We start from the raw sequence: 13,793 nt of genomic DNA, 5'->3' as shown, positions 1-13,793 counted from the left end.
CCCCAATATGCCTCAATCTCCATTTTCACCTATCCTCTGCTAGGGTCTTTATTCCTTGCATATTAATCATATGAACAAAATGAACAGATTGGAACATAAATTCTAAAGGAAGAGTTTGTATCTCAGTGACTCTGTAGTCTCACAGTACCAAAGCCAGTGTGTATCTGTTCTCTTTTACTGTGTTACAAGCTACCCCAAAATGAGTAAAATAACAACCATTTGACTACCCGAACCTGCACGGAGTCCAGAGTTTGGGCAAGGCTCAGCAAGTTCAGCTCTTCTGTGCCCCACGTGGTGTTGGCTGGGGCAGCTCAGCTGGGGCAGGAGGAGCTAAGATGGTCTTACTCACGCGACTGGGGCCTTGGTGTTGGCTGTTAGCTGGGGTGCCTATTTCTCTTCCATGTGGCCTCTGTCTCCAGCGGGATAACCTGGACTTCTTTACGTGACAGCTGGGTTCCGAGAAGAAAAGTGGAAGCCGGAAAGCCGCTTTACAGTCTGAGCTTGGAAACCTCAGAACAGCACTTCCTTCACATTCTACTGGTCCAAGCGAGTCCCAAGGCCAGCTGCACTCAGTGGATGGGGAGAGAGGCTCCACGTCTTGATGGAAAGCAGCAAGTCATGTTGCAAAGCGTGTGGACCTAGGGAGTGGGGTCCCTTGGTGGCCAATTTCTACAATTTGCTCCATAATTGTTGTTACAGGGAAGGACAACCTGACACAACGGAGAGAGATGTGGAACCCAAGCTGGGGGTGAGATCGGAGTCTACTCTCTGCCTCTTGCTATTAGTGTGGCCTCGGGCAAGTCACCATCCGAGCTTCCTATAAAAAGGAACTTCCTTTTCCTATAATATAGGGACACAGTGACTTAGTGGGAAAGAACAAATGAGATAAACGAAACAAAAATATGTCGAGGCTGCGGGGTCTGATGCAATTCTAACAATTTTGAACCCATATACTAATGCTGTATTAGTGTATTTGTACCCTTCCGCCTCCTAAAAAGGGTTCGAGGCAAATAGTGCACGGCTGGCGGGGGGCCACTTTCAGAGTCCTGAAAAGAGCTGTCTCAACAGCAGGCTTCAGTTGCAAGCCCAGTTCCGCCGCTTTCTCACAGGGAGAATCACTCACCTTCTCCAACTTGGAGTGTCTTCATCAGTTAAAATTACATTTTTGTGAGGATTATGAGCTTTTTCCTTGATTTTTGTGAAGATTATCATATACCAAGCACGATCAGCATGAAAGATCTTTTCATCACCATTATTATTCAAACATTTAGATTGTAACCAAGAAAATCTGAAACACAAAACTTCAGCAGTCAAAATTTCTAAAAAAATACCAGTTGGGTCTGAGCCTGGGTGGCTTTTTAGACTTATTTTTTAGACTTTATTTTTTAAACAAAACTAAAACTAAAGCTGTTTTTTTTTAAGTTGGGGTCATCTCTTCTTTAAAAAACCAAAGCCCTATTACCTAAGTAAGTTTCGGTGCCTGGAACCGCTGGTTGGGTATAAGAAATCTCACCCCAGGGCCAGCCCTGTGGCGCAGCGGTTAAGTTCGCACGTTCAGCTTCGGTGGCCCGGGGTTCGCAGGTTCGGATCCAGGTGCAGATGTGGCACCACTTGACAAGCCATGCTATGGTAGGTGTCCCACGTATAAAGTAGAGGAAGATGGGCACGGATGTTAGCTCAGGGCCAGGCTTCCTCAGCAAAAAGAGGAGGATTGGCAGCAGATGTTAGCTCAGGGCTAATCTTCCTTAAAAAAAAAATCTCATCCCAAGGATGAGAGAAGCCAAGTCTCCCCTCACCTAGGGCTGCAGGATAGCCTTTCTGTGGCCTGGGCCTTCCTCTCTGGGCCCATGGGCTGGGCAGGGACCCAGATGCCATACTTCACATCACTTATTCCACCCCGAGAACTGGTCTTTCTGGTCTCCATACTCCAGCCAGTGCACAATACCACTCAAGGTGCCAGAGCATCATATCCGCGTATCTAAGCCCCAGTCTCTGGAGATGCTGTTGGGCAGCTCAGTCAGGAGAGATGCAGTGGGAGAGTCCTGCCACTCCCATCACTTGACCTGGGTGTAGCTGCTCTGCTGTGCTGGGTGCAGTTTGCTGGTGTTTGGTTGGGCTGAAGCAGCCTTCCCGGTTCACACTGTGTTCAAATCCCCATGCCTCCTCCAGCCAAGTTTCCTTTTGCCTCTGCATGGACCCATCCTGGGCTTTTGACCAGCACTGAAGTCAGCTGGACTCGGCCTCTCGCACAAATCAATGTTGATGACCCTGAGGACCAGGGTCCTGGGAAAGGGAGAGAGGTCAAGGAGATGACTAATGAAAAAGGAGGAATCATGACAGGCTTAGCTTCCTCCAGCCAAGAGGAACCTAATCCTGATTGGAACCAAGGGGATGGGCTCCTGAAGAAGACGTGCACTAGATGCCAACGGTTTCTGTCTGTTCCAGTGTGCCCTAGAGCCGTTAGTGGGAATGGAGCCATGGAGAGGGGACAGGATGCTGGCTTCCTGGGACAGGGCTTGGTAGAAAGGACCTAGGAATTATAAGAATTAGATTCTAATTCTGCCTCTGATGCTTATTGACCACATGACTTTGAACAAGTCGATTCCCATCAGTTTCTTTATCTGTAAATGGAGCATCTGACAGATCAGAGGTTCTTACTCTAGTGTATGCGGACCACCAATGTGAGCCCCCTGAAATAGGGTTCCAAACTCCTATTGATTAGCACTCTCAATATCAATAAATACAGTCCCAATGATCTAAGTGAACTCAATTTGAATAATTTGGGAACTTTCGCCATCCCCTTCTGAAAACACATTCTGAGTTTTTCCAAATCTGTGCGGGGCCTTCCCCACTTACAAACTTTCATCCTGTATTGTTCAGCCAACTTGAGCTTCTCTTGCCAGCATCCAAGCTCAAAGAGGAGACTGTAGGATATCATCATAGAAAGAATCATAAGGTCAGCATTAAGTTACTGCAGGAGAATTCCAGTAAAATTACATAGTATGGGAATCTGGCTCATGTCGTCACAAATATATGATTCTTGCTGAGATAAGCTGTGGCCGCGAAATTCCTATTCAGGAAACAGAATGTTCCTTTCAGACAATTTGGCCATTCCTTCCTCAGAGAAAGCCTAAATGAAATAACTACACAGAAGGTAATATAAATAAGATAGTAACATCCTTAGCTAAAGGCAGTACAGGGCCCTTCTAAACACAAGCCGGTTAGCACTCGCTTAAGGCAAGCAATATTTTTCAAGAAGAAATGAGTCATGCTGATGTCACAAAAGAGAATGTAAAGCAGCCAGCCTCTTGGGTCATGTAGTGACTCTCAATAGGTGATGGGGGGTGGGGAAGACAGCTTCGGAAGCCCACCTGGCAAAAAATCCACACTGGGGGCGAGAGATAAACCGGCACATTCCCCAGACTGACCCACTAGGCTTCTTTCATAACTTACTGGCAATGAGCTGAGGAAGCTGTGAGTCTGGGAGTTATTGATTTTCTCTCATCATCAAAATTCCTGCTTTTGGTGAGGGAACCAATGCCAAGTAAGCACAGAACCTGTCTTCTCTCTGGACCAGAGCAGCTCATGCCCCTTCAGGTAAAACAGGTTTGGGATGCCCAAATGTGCATTCATTCATTCATTCATTCATTCCAAGATTGTCCAGGCAGGAGGGTTACAGAGACACGTTAATGTCATCCTTGTCCTCAGGAACTCAGAGTCCAGGGCCCAGCAGAAACGACTGACCACTCGTTAGGCCTAGAATAAACACCAATCATCTACATTAGAAGCTGAAAGGTAGCCTTTGGGTTTTTTGAAATGGAGGTTTAAAAAATAAATAAATAACAGGCTGGCCCTGGTCTGCCTGGCAGTCACCAACCCTTACCATCAGCTGGCAAGGATGAAGAAAAGCAAGCTCGTTTTGCTTTTTTTTTATTGCCAAAATGAAACACAAGTGGGAAAGAAAATTTACCACAAAAGCATTCAAAAGTCTGCAGAATTCAGAAAACAAAGGGTCTGTGATTAACTAGGCCACAGCTCCCTTGAAAGTTGATTGTACTGAAGAACAAAATGTTTCTCTCGTGTTCTCACCCTAGAAAAACAGGCCTGGTGCAGTGGCAGAGTGAGAGCTCAGCGGCAGTGGGCAGAGAACTTCAGGTAATAAATAGCTTATATTTATTAGGGGTTTCCTACGTGCCTGGTGCTGTTCTAAGCAGTTTCTATATATTAATTCATTTAATCCTCACAACCACCCCATCAAGTGGGTACTGTGATGAGCCTCATCAGAAAGGTTAGGTAAAATGCCCAAGATCGCACAGCTAGTGGAAGGCAGGGCCTTGAACTGAACTGAGCCTGCGCAGAGGGCCCTCCTAGTCAAGCTTTCCCTGAAGCTCCAAAGCAGGGTGTCTGTGCTTCTTGGCAGCATCACCTAGTGGTATAGCAGGAGCTTTGGACCAGAAAGCCTGAATCCTGATTCTGCCATTCAGTGGTGTGTGATTTTTGATAAGTTATTTAACTTCTCAAGTCACAGGGTCCTCATTTCTCAAAAGGCACAACAGTCTCTTTCAAGATTGTTGTGAAGATGTGAGGATTAAGTGAGATAAAAATAAAGCCCCTACAGCATTCCACGCTTAGGGGAGAGCAGTTTCGCCTGACTGTGCTGTACATTCCATCCCCATGAGTTTCAATAAAACTTATCCAAGAAGCTGCATGTTGTCAAGAGATGCATCAAAGCAGTGAAGATCCACACACTGGTAGGTCCAATTCATGTGTACTGTGCAATGAAAGCAAGGCAGCATCTTAATTTCCCAGGGCTTCTGCTAAATGCCACTAATAATTTATTTTGAAATGCTAGAAAATGCCGTCATTAGTTTTAACCAAGGAAAATAGCAACCTGCGTCACTACAATTGTCGAGCGATTTGAGGAGCTACGGGTTGCGTAGGATGACTGAGCACTCTTATTAGGAAGAGAAGTCTCATCCTAGGCCACCCAATGGCTGAACGCCATGGAGCATCCCACCATGGAGGAATAAGGGTTCACACTGGACTCATAGCATGCACATGCATGCATACAGTAGAAAAAGTTATTACTTAGCATTTTCATGGAGGTTTAGAACTGGAAATAACTATAGAGAACTATATAGAAGTCCTAAAAATCACCTAATCCAATGATCCACCTAATGCTTGAAATGGTTAGATGAAATGAGAGCTGAGGATCCTTTCATTTTAATATTCTATGGCTCTTTAATAAAGCATATTATTTTCTTACAGACATTGTCAGTGCCCAGTCACCCACCTTGCGATTTGCCTGATATTCAGTCAATGAATTCTAAGACTTTCCAAACAGACTAGGGGTACTTAACTTAGGTTCCACACAATTCAGAGATTTAAGACTCTGAAATATTATGCAAAATCAGTGTGTGCCTTTTACTGGAGAGCAGGCACACAATTTCCATTAGCTCCTCAAGGGGTCTATATATAGACCAAAAAAATACACTTCTAAGAACCATGTTATCAACAGGTACAGTGGCCAAAATATACCAGTGTAGGTGCCCTTTTGGGAATCAGTATATGATGCCTATGTGGAAAATAAAATAAGCTCTGAGACATTCACAAATAACAAGCTTCACTAGCCTCGTGCAGAAAAATTTGGAGTTCACTGCCCAGTTGTTTGCTTTAACACAGACACGCAACAGGCACCAACACCAAAAAGCAGTGCTCTCCTGGTTTTATGCTGAGTTTTGTGTTTCGAACATGAGTAGCAATAGCTCACTCTTGATGATGGCTCTTCCATCCATTCAGAGCACATTATTTTATCCCTAATGATAGAGATATTAAATACCGGAAGTACAATAAAAAGTACAACAGATTTGGCGTCAGCTCCAAGATCAAATTCAAGTTCATAATTTATTACCTCGATGCCTTGGACAAGTCATTTAACCTCTCAGCCCAGGTGGGCTTCAGCTTCCTCACCTGGAAAGTACAGGTATTAATGGCAACCACACAGGGTTGCTCTGAGGGCCAACGAAATAGTGCACAGAACATAACCTAAAACATTGCCAAGGATGTAGTAGACGACAAAGCTAGAAATGAAATGTTCTTATCCCATTGAAAACCACTGAGAGCAGATGAAGATTTACAAAGATTATTCAGCAACAGCTACAGGATCTCTTAAAGTCTGAGGGGCAGAATTTCAACAGATACTATAGTCTAGCGGGTGATACAGACATCTGTTCATTCAATAAGCGTTTAAGAACCACTGTGTGCCAGGGATACAGTGATGAATAGGCAAACAATCTAGTAACCATATAAATAAATGAAGAATAAAATTGTGACGAGCTCTCAAGGGAAAGATTACTGACGCCCCCGAGATTTTGAGGTAGTGAGGAGTCACAGAGTCATGGAGGAAGGAATGCTTGGCCTGAGAGCTGAAGGATAAGTGAGTGGGCTCCAATTAGGACAGGGGGAAGGGAGAATTCCAGGTCAATGATTTTGGTAGTGAAGGGAAAGAGAGATAGAAGGGAGAGATATAAGGCAATAGCTAGAGATGAGCAATCAAATTAGGAATCATTAGTATTGGAAGTTTTGAATGAAATACTAAAGCAATGGATGGAACATTCCACCATGATGCAAAATGATCAAGGGAGGTCTTCTGAAACCAGTTGCATAATCTTTTTTTTAACCTTTCACCATACTGAATAGAAAGAGGTCGGGGGTTATTGGAGATGAGGTGAAGGATTTGAGAGAGAGTTGTTGATGTACTTTGACTCTATCCCCCACCTCGGCGGGGGGCAGCAGGAAGCATGGAGGATTCCTCCCTCCTCTCAAACGTAGGGAAAGGAGCTTCCCAAGGCAACTGGGAAAGCTTCATCCTAGTCCCCCTAGTGTTCAGGAAAGAGAGAGGATGGTGTCTGACCTGCTTTGTGGTCAGCCAGCTGCTCTGCTGGGGCAGCAAATGCGTGGCTGGTGCTGCAGGGGATTCGCCCACACTCCTAGAAGATCCTAAGAGGCACAGCCCAGACCAGTCTAAGCCTCCAGGATTGAACCCCTGGCTCCAGGAGGAAGATGAAGGCACTCACTGAGCCCTTCTGAGTACAAGAGCCTTACTAGCCACTCTAGCTTCCAGGGACCGTCTCCCAAGCTTCTCAGAGAGAACCAGAAAAATACAGCGAAGATAGCATTTCATCAATACCATCTAAAGCCATCTTGTGTAGTCTCTGCTGTCTGAACATTCATGAGGGGAAAATTGCAGCAAAGCAGACGGTCACCACAGGCATTGAAATATGACCATGATGATACAGACAGAGGTATCAGATATTTTAAGGTTTGGGGTGATTTTTTGGGTAAAGTTGTTGTGGTTTTTTGTTTGTTATTAAAATAGCTATCAGGAAAGGGATCTCGTTTTTTAACACAGTTCATTTCTCCATAGCAGCAAAGTCAAAGGGAATTATAATGGCAGGAGATGGAATACACTGCAAGGAAGGTCCAAACGTTACTCTCACTTTTGTAAAAATGTCCTTTTTGGTGTTGCATTCCACCTACGTCCCTGGGAAAAGATGTCTACATCTCAAGAACAGCTAATACATGACCTCTCTAATATTATTATGACATCACATTAATTTAGCATTTACCATGTGCCAAGCATTGTTAAGCTTTGGTGTATGGTTCCTTAAAAATTGTTATTCTTAGGGAAAGAAGGATGACCTTTCTCTCGCCTGCCTTTTTCTCAGCACTCTTTCTGTTTTGTGCCATGCTCGGGACATTTTGGTGCCCACAGGAGTCCTGCCTTCAAAGACAAACTCTCTTGGCTCCTCTTCAGAGCAGGCCATTCTCACATGGGGCTCATCCCTGAGGCTGTAGGACCAAGAGATCCCTGAGTCTGTAGACTAGACCCACCTTTGTAGCCACACCTGTCAGGGTTGTCAGTTAGCTGCTGCACTGTGTTCTGGTGCAAACTTTAGCGTGTATTTTTGTATACACATGTTCCTAAAAGGCCAAATTTGGTGCCAGGTTTTATATGCAGGCACTATAATTTGTATTACATCTCCTGATTCAATGGTAGTTTTCTTTAAACTTGTTGATTTAAAAAAAAAAAAAGAAAGAAAGTGTTAAAAAAAATTATTGCATAGCAGAGCCAGGATTAAGACCCAGATCTATCAAATATTATGGGCCACGCTCTTAAACACCACACCATTCAGCTTCTAGAGTCATATTCTCAAACAATTTACTCATTTGCTTATTATTTGTAAGCAAAAATTTCCTTCCATTTACCCCTCGTTAACCACCCCCCACACCCCCTCCCCCGCACACACACAGATACACAACTACACACCATCAGTCCTCCTCTTTCTGGCTGCTCAGGAAGATAATTTAATGCCTCCTCATGTTGCTCAGAGTCCAGAGCTGCTCTAACGGTGAGGAGGCTGCCTTCTGCCTTCTGCTTCCTGTCTCTTTCACAGACTCTTCTTCCTGTATCCAGTCCCTGAGTGTGTTTGGTCCCTAGAATTCCATCTTTAACCCAATCTTCTTCCCACCTACATGTTTTCCTCCCTTTCCATGGCTTCTGCTCAGGTCTCTTTGCTCACATCTCCAGATCTTTGGCTTCAAGCAAGATCTCTCTCCTGAGCTTCAGGTTCCGCATCTTCAGCTGCTTGATCTCCAGTTTAGTCACTGAATTGTGAGGTCCTCAAAGATGAGAACCATGCCTCATTCACTTCCCTCAAGGCTTGCACTGCAGGAAGCATTTTATACATTTTTTAACATCATGTATGAATAAGTGAGTGAAGGAATAAATGGATTCAGTTAATGTCTGTTTAATGAATAACAAATTAAGGTGAGAAGAGAAAAAGACTTTCAAAAGGATTAGCCATGTACAATTTGTCTTCTCACCTAGAATGGAACGTGCTGGAGAAGAGCCCAAAGAACGCTGTATCCCATAAGATAAACAGATCCCCTGGAAGTGGCATGCACAAATATGTTTGACAAACACTAGATTTAAAAAACTTAAGCAGGATTTTTTGATCCTGTAATATGCTAACATCTAGTTCAAATGTCCAAAAGAATATACTTTCCAGCATTTGTTAAACATATTTGAGTACATTTCTGTTTTGGTTTGTTTGTTTAATTAACACACATCAGCTGTTCTACAGACTGACATTCTGTGGATAACCAATTGGGAAAAATGATGCTCTAGAAAATCAGATTTTTGACAAGTCTTATAAGAAAATTGCGTTTTATTATTAAAGTATTATTTGTTATATAAGTATAAAATACTTATAAGAAAATCATTTTAAAAACAACTTCAAACCTAACCCACTGGCAGTTTTGAGAAACTTTTGACCTTTTCTAAGAACAGCTCACTATTTCTATGTAGACCACGTGGACACAAGAGACTTTAGGCTTGGCCTGGTGTGGACCACACCCTGGAGCATTGGAGAGGAGACCTCATTATGCTTCAGGGTCACACAGATTGTCCATCAATCAGGCCACCACCATTAACCCATTTGCTATGCTGAATACCACTTTTCTTCCTGTCTCCCTAAGCAGAGTGACATTTTGGTCATGAAGCCCAAACGCACTGGCTCTCAACTGCATCTCTTCTCTGGGGCCTTGGGGTCGGGGCGACTCCTCGTGCTACAGCAGCTGCAGGAAGCGCTGAGTGACATCACCTCCCCCTAAGCCAAGAAGCCTCCACACGGTCAGGCCTGGAGGAGCTGTCTTTAGGCAGAGAACACACAAACAATCTACCTCTTTCCGCCCAGGGGAATGAGCTCACAGCTCCGGGGAGCACAGCTCTACACGTGTGCCAGGTGGTGACAGGGTTAGTGTGCTAGCACTTCTGACACCCTGCAGGTGCTTCATTCATGGGACACCACCCAGTCTGTACCAGATGGTGGGGTGGGAGATGGACACCCAGCTCCAGACCTTCCCTCGCTTTAAGTTATAAGGCCTTTGGGAGACAGACTCGCCCATTTTCTTGGACTGGGTTGTATGGATGTTTGCCCAATCAGAATGGGATAGATAACTGGAGTAGGGTGGGGATGGAGAAGAGGTTCTCGAGAGATTACTCTACAAATAAAAATTCCTGGCAATTGCCTCTCACTTCTATCACCAACTGTTATTCTCTGGGTCATGGAAATTCCCGTATTGCTGGCCATATGTGGGGATACAGTGGAAGAGTTCAAGGAAAGCTGATTGGCTCACCGATTGGTGAGCAGAGCTATATAGAATGGAAAAGAAGCCCCCACAATGAGTTGGACAACCTGACCCTAACCTGGGCTCCCCTATTCTCTACCCTGCTTTTACCAAAGTCAAGAGGCAAAGAGTTCAAATCCACCCATATTTTAGTTCCACGATAAATGAGCTCTTGTTGATGTACAACTCCTAATACAATTGGCCTGACCGTACCCTGCTTTCTCATCACAGATGGGAAATGGGCATGAATCAAACCAATGTATGTCTTTGAATGCTTCAGAAGAAAAGGTTCCAGTTGGATGCCCATGTTTCAATTCCCTGTAATTTCCTTATTTGAATCTGTTGAGGGCTCAGAATTTCTGTGTCAAGAGGTGTGCGTTTATCTGCCTGACGAGATGAGGTCTCAGGGACCCCCACGTAAGTACCATAGAAAGACGTACCCTAAAAGGAAGAATTCCCTTCAAACCTTGAATACCAGCTAATCTAATGACTGAGGCTGGCTGAGGTGGCTTGCTAAGGAAACGAGACGAGGAAGATGGAAGGGGAGAGAAACAAGGTCAAGTGGAAAGAGGGAGGAAGGAAGAAAGCGAAGGAGGGAGGCAAGGAGAAAATTGAGCATGTCAGGGGCCCACTGGGTTTTATAAATAAGTCATGGAAATAATGAAACCTCGTTGTTCTGAAAGTGAAAGAGAATGAAAAAGTCTCCACTGCGCCCCGCTGATTCGTGCCCTGGTCCAACCAACCTCAAAACTGAGGAGAAGGGGCTGCCATCTGGGCTTCAGCCTGCAGTCCCGAGGGTCTGTGGGTCAGGGCTGCACCCCAAGTGTGGCTGCTCTGAGGGGCCCCTGGAGGACCCACTGTGTGAGTTCAAATCACTCCTGCTGCTAGTCAGGAATGGCCCTCAGGAAGCTGCTTCACTCCGAGGTCATTCTCTTCAGAATTTGATGAGCAATCCTCAGAAGAATGGAGGGGGACCAAAGGTTTGAATCCTGACTCCAAAGGCAATATGTTGGCAAGTTTGTTTTCCTTGGGGCTTAGCATGTCCTTCAGGAAACTGGGGAGGACAGTGACCTTCTAGGGAAGGTTTCCTGCAAGTGAGGGCCCCAGTCCCTTCATGGCACACAGATGCCTGTGCCAGGGCAAAGGAAGATGCCTGGACCTGAACAAAACAGCTGTCTACCTGCTGTCAACAGCCGGCTCATGGCAGAACCAGGAAGGGCCGGGGGAGAATCTGAACACCTCAGCCACAGCCTCAGCGTTCCCCGGGCCAGCACCACCTTCATCTGTCAGTACCCACCACACTCCGCCCTTGACCCGCTCATCCGTGAGGCAGCTGTCCCTAAGCAAGTTCAGTCCACGGCTTGCTTTCATGAAGGCTTCAAGGCTTTCTGTATACTTTTCTCACCCCTAAGCAGAACAAAACAGCTCCCTTCCTGAGAATTCATTCAGCTGCTGACTTGAGAGGTGGCTTAAGCAGCTATTGTTTCGTTGGAGTGAGTAGGCCATGGGCTCTGTCGTCTGGTGGCCAGGATTCAAATTCCAGCTCTGCATTGACTCGCTGGTGACCTTGGGAAAGTAACTTAACCTCTCTGAGACTCAGCCTCCCCATGTTTGAAGTAATGATAACAACAACAGTGTTGTTATGAGGATTAAACTGTATCATCTCTTGGAGAGAAGAATCTGTTTTATCCGACGATGTTTAGCCCACAGTAAGCACTGAGTAAATATTTGTTGAATACATGCAAAATGCTTTGCACAGTGTTTAGCACACAGGAGGTTGCAATAAGTGGATAGTATTATCTTCCTTATCATTATTCTCTGCCTCTCCTCACATGGAGGAGCTTATTTTGGCCATTATATCAGGGTACTGGCAGGAAACAGATGGTACATTCCACTTGAGGAGAGCTTCACGAAGGAGCTGTTTGCAGAGGTGGGAGCAGGATTAAGCAAACCAGTGGGGAATGGTTAAACACTTCAGAACCAGCAGCAACAGAAAGTGCCACCTCCCCTAGACCTGAGAGGTCAAGCAGGGAAGCTGCTACCAGAACCCTGAAAGAGATCCATAACCCAGAGGGCAGCTCCAGAGTAGCTCAGTCCTTCAGTGGAGGAGTGGAGCACGGACAGAGACGGGAGAATGAAAACCCTGCCCATTCTCTCCTCCCACCCTCTGATCTCCTGCCAATGCCTCCCATCGCCAAACCCAATGCTCCCTGATGAGGTCCACGCGGGTCAGCTTCCACAGACCAGAGGGGAGAGGGTGGGGCTGGATCTGGTGGAAAATCCAGGACAGTTATGAAGTCTCCAAAGGGTGTATGTTCATAGCCATCTTTCCTAATCTACAAAGGTTCTTCAGCAGATTTATATCATAACAAACGAGATGTTCTCAAAGAAACTGAGACCAATAGTAGAGTTTGAAATTTCACCTTGTATTTCTTCCTGTTGGAGGAGTCTAAACATCTGGGGCCCAGCTGTCCTGTGGAGTTGATTCCACAGCTGTATCATGCCTTTCCTGCCCTTCCTCATACTATGCATTTCTACATGTAAAATCTAGCAATGGATACATGCACTTGCTTTGAAAAAAGTGAAAAGTGAATCCAGGCATGGATAACCTACAGGTACATTTTTTTTAATGTTTGCAATACTTGGGTAATTTTTTTAAAGAAAAATTAACTCCGTTAACGTATGTAATATTTTTAATCTACCCACATTTGCATATCAACTTGGGACTGCATATTCTATGTATAACAAGACGTAAAGAAATCCTAAACTTGAAGAACTAAATTCGTTCACTTTTAAAGCGCAGGTATACTGTGGCAGGAGACACACTGTGTGAGCAATCAGAAGCCAGCTCTGCAGAGACCACCAGTCTCCGAAGGCCAGCAGTGTTGACTATCCCAATACTGAACAGCTAGCTAGGTTACGTCCCGCCAGCGGGCATCCAACCCCACTCCCCAAGAGCCGCCAGGAGGCCCAAGGCCTTCACTTCACAGTGCTGAGATCTGAACACACACTAGCCCTCTGCAGGTCGTCTTCATCTGGTTAAGTATATGCAAAGATGCAGACAATAAGACACAACCACATTCAAATGAAGGCATCACCACAGTGAGGCTTGGCGAGTTCACAGACCCTGCCCCAACCCGGCTCCCATTTAGAGATGAATGGTGGCAATGAAGGTAATGAGAGCCAAGGATTATGCAGTGTTTATTTCGTTCCGGAGACTACACTGAGCCCTTCACACAGGCTATCTCAATCCTGCAAATAAGCATGTGTTGTAGATTTGATTTTATAGATGTGGGAAACGAAGCCAAGGGATATTAAGTTACTTGCCCAAGATAACAACGCTGGTGAGTGGAAGAACTGGTATTGGAATTTAAGCAATCTAACTCCAGACTGTATTTTTAACCGTTGGGCAATTCTGCCTCTGATTATATCCCTTAAATATTCACAGAGGGGAAAAAAATGCAAAACATGCACTTTTCAAGTTAAGAGCCACTTTCTTCAGAGAGTGAGATAATGAGTGAACTTTTTCCTTTACTTTCTACTTTTTTGCTGTTTCCTGATTCTACTTAGGAATCATATTAATTTCAAGGGCCGGCCCCATG

General features: G+C 45.0%; 1 long non-coding RNA gene across 2 annotated transcripts; it reads left to right on the top strand.

Annotated features, from left to right (window-relative positions):
- The first annotated feature begins 3,293 nt into the window (after positions 1-3,293).
- LOC103556715 (uncharacterized) lies at positions 3,294-10,104 on the top strand. 2 transcript variants are annotated; one of them, XR_546270.2, is made up of 3 exons: positions 3,294-3,597; positions 4,095-4,155; positions 9,544-10,104. It is a non-coding gene; the product is annotated as an uncharacterized lncRNA (long non-coding RNA). The 2 variants fall into 2 exon arrangements; XR_546269.2 differs by having other exon boundaries at positions 3,320-3,597; positions 9,541-10,104.
- The last annotated feature ends 3,689 nt before the right edge of the window (positions 10,105-13,793 follow it).

This window comes from Equus przewalskii, chromosome 1, assembly GCF_037783145.1.
Source record: "Equus przewalskii isolate Varuska chromosome 1, EquPr2, whole genome shotgun sequence".
Lineage (NCBI taxonomy): Eukaryota > Metazoa > Chordata > Mammalia > Perissodactyla > Equidae > Equus > Equus przewalskii.
The sequence above is the reverse complement of the archived record's forward strand: the minus strand, read 5'-3'. Positions and strand labels throughout refer to the sequence as shown.